Raw genomic sequence first — 3,515 nt, 5'->3', positions numbered from 1 at the left:
GCACTTGCTGGTTAGTTGTGCGAAGTTGTAGTGATCACAATTTCGTGCACCAAGTTTTTGGCGCCGTTGCCGGGGATTGTTCTTGTGTATGGACAACTGACGGTTCATCTTGTTGCTTAGATTAGGCATTTATTTTTCTTCAGAGTTCTTAAGAATGAATTCTAGTGTTTCAAGGTGATGTTCTTATCATCACCAAAGCTGATTGATCATCATCAATTTAGCTCTTGAATGCAATGTCTTGCTGAAGCTTAGCTAGCTATGTCTAATTTCTTTAGACTAAAGCTTTAGACTAACATTGCATGATTCCTGGAATTCTCATTAAGAATTTTGATACCTTTATTTTCCTTTTCACTTAATTTTCGAAAAAGCACAAAAAAATTACAAAATCATAAAATCCAAAAATATGTCTTGTTTGAGTCTAGAGTCTCATCTTGAGTTTGGTATCAATTGCATGCATTCATTCATGTGTCTTAAGGATCTTCAAGTAATTCTTGATAATTTCTTACTCTGATCTTTGAATTCTTTTGACTTGAGTGTTTATGTGTCTCATATAGTGTCAGTAGTATACAAACTGCTAAGTTTGGTGTCTTGCATGCATTGTTATTTGATTTTAGTTGCATTTTGATTATTCCTCATTATTAAAAATCCAAAAATATTTTTAATTTGTGTCTTTTCAAGTCAATAATACAGAGAATTGAAGATTCAGAACATACTGCAGAGGAATCACACAGAAAAAGCTGGGCATTCGAAAATGCCCAGTGAAGAAGACAGACTGGCGTTTAAACGCCAGCCAGGGTACCTGGTTGGGCGTTTAACGCCCAAAAAGGTAGCATTTTGGGCGTTAAACGCCAGAATGTATACCATTCTGGGCGTTTAACGGCAGGATGGTGCTAGGGGGAGAATTTTGTTTTCAAATCAATTTTTTTTCAAGTTTTCAAAGTTTTTCAAAATCAAATCTTTTTCAAATCATATCTTTTCAATCAAATGTTTTCAAAATCAATTTCTTTCCTTTTTCAAAGATACTTACTAACAATTAATGATTTGATTGAACATTTTTTGCCTTTTCTGTTAAGGAAGGTTTTATGTTTGAATCATATCTTTTCCTGTTAGGCAAGTCATTAATTTTAAAATCATATCTTTTCAAATTATTTTCAAATCATATCTTTTAAAATTATTTTCAAATCATATCTTTTCAATTACATCTTTTTAAAACCAATCATATCTTCTTAACCACATCTTTTTCAAAATAGTTTTCAATCAAATCTTTTTAACTTCTAATCTCAAATCTTTTTCAAAAATCACTTGATTTCCTTCTTACTCTTATTTTCGAAAATCAATTAAGTGTTTTTCAAAAATGTTTTCAAAATTCTTCTAATTAATTTTCAAAAATTACTCCCCTTCTTCTCACATCCTTCTATTTATGGAGTACCACTCCTTCTCGATGCACAATTCGAACCTTATCTAATTAAAGTTCGAATTCTTCTTCTTCTTCTTCTTTCTATTTCTCTTTTCCTCTGACACCTCAAGGAATCTCTATACTGTGACATAGAGGATTCCACATTTCCTTTTTCTCTTCTCTTTCATATGAGCAGGAGCAGAGACAAAGGCATTCTTGTTGAAGCTGACCCTGAACCCGAAAGGACCTTGAAGAGAAAGCTAAGGGAAGCCAAAGCACAACTCTCTTTAGAGGACCTGACCGAATTCTTCAAAGAAGAAGAAGACATGGCAGCCGAAAACAACAACAATGCCAACAATGCAAGGAAGGTGCTGGGTGACTTTACTGCACCTACTCCCGACTTCTATGGGAGAAGCATCTCTATCCCTACCATTGGAGCAAACAACTTTGAGCTTAAGCCTCAATTAGTTTCTCTAATGCAACAGAATTGCAAGTTCCATGGACTTCCAATGGAAGATCCTCATCAGTTCTTAGCTGAATTCTTGCAAATCTGTGACACAGTCAAGACTAATGGGGTTGACCCTGAGGTCTATAGACTGATGCTATTCCCTTTTGCTGTAAGAGACAGAGCTAGAATATGGTTGGATTCTCAACCTAAAGAAAGCCTGGACTCTTGGGAAAAGCTAGTCAATGCCTTCTTGGCAAAGTTCTTTCCACCACAAAGATGGAGTAAGCTTAGAGTGGAAGTCCAAACCTTCAGACAGAAGGATGGAGAATCCCTCTATGAAGCTTGGGAAAGATACAAACAATTAATCAGAAAATGTCCCTCAGACATGCTTTCTGAATGGAGCATCATAGGTATTTTCTATGATGGTCTCTCTGAACTATCCAAGATGTCTTTGGATAGCTCTGCTGGAGGATCTCTTCATCTGAAGAAGACGCCTACAGAGGCTCAAGAGCTAATTGAGATGGTTGCAAATAACCAATTCATGTACACTTCTGAAAGGAATCCTGTGAACAATGGGACTAGTCAGAAGAAAGGAGTTCTTGAGATTGACACTCTGAACGCCATTTTGGCTCAGAACAAGATATTGACTCAACAAGTCAATTTGATTTCTCAAAGTCTGTCTGGAATGCAAAATGCACCAAGCAGTACTAAGGAGGCTTCATCTGAGGAAGAAGCTTATGATCCTGAGAACCCCTCAATGGAAGAGGTGAATTACCTAGGAGAACCTTATGGTAACACCTATAATTCTTCATGGAGAAATTACCCAAATCTCTCATGGAAGAATCAAGAGAAACCTCAACAAGGTTTCAATAATAATGGTGGAAGAAATAGGTTTAACAATGGCAAACCTTTTCCATCATCTTCTCAGCAACAGACAGAGAATCCTAAGCAAAACCCCTCTGACTTAGCAACCATGGTCTCTGATCTAATTAAAACCACTCAAAGTTTCATGAATGAAACAAGGTCTTCCATTAGGAATTTGGAAGGACAAGTGGGTCAGCTGAGCAAGAAAACTACTGAACTCCCTCCTAGTACTCTCCTAAGTAATACAGAAGAAAATCCAAAAGGAGAGTGCAAAGCCATAGACATGGCCGAATATGGAGAGGAAAGAGAGGAGGAGGACGCCACTGAGGAAGACCTCAGTGGGCGTGTACCAATCTCCTCTGAGTTCCTCAATGAGGAACAATGGGAATTTGAGGCTCAAAATGAGACCATAGAGATTCCATTGGACTTACTTCTGCCATTCATGAGCTCTGATGAGTATTCGTCCTCTGAAGAGGATGAGTATGTCACTGAAGAGCAAGTTGCTAAATACCTTGGAGCAATCATGAAACTGAATGACAAGTTATTTGGAAATGAGACTTGGGAAGGTGAACCTCCCTTGCTCACCAAAGATCTGGATGACTTGTCTAGGCAGAAATTACCTCAAAAGAGACAAGATCCTGGGAAGTGCATGGATGAATCCATCATCCTTGGCAGACCCTTCCTAGCCACAGCAAAGGCTGTGATTGATGTTGATGGAGGTGAACTGATCATTCAAGTGAATGAAGAATCCTATGTGTTTAAGGCTCAAGGATATCCCTCTGTCACCATGGAGAGGGAGCTTGAAGA

General features: G+C 37.8%; 1 non-coding gene across 1 annotated transcript; it reads right to left on the bottom strand.

Annotated features, from left to right (window-relative positions):
• Positions 1-2,127: 2,127 nt before the first annotated feature.
• Positions 2,128-2,235, bottom strand: LOC130963867 (small nucleolar RNA R71). The gene has a single exon (XR_009079984.1). It is a non-coding gene; the product is annotated as a small nucleolar RNA R71 (small nucleolar RNA).
• Between the last annotated feature and the right edge of the window lie 1,280 nt (positions 2,236-3,515).

Source organism: Arachis stenosperma, chromosome 2, assembly GCF_014773155.1.
Source record: "Arachis stenosperma cultivar V10309 chromosome 2, arast.V10309.gnm1.PFL2, whole genome shotgun sequence".
Lineage (NCBI taxonomy): Eukaryota > Viridiplantae > Streptophyta > Magnoliopsida > Fabales > Fabaceae > Arachis > Arachis stenosperma.
Note: the sequence above shows the minus strand (reverse complement) of the source record. Positions and strands in the feature narration are given on the sequence as shown.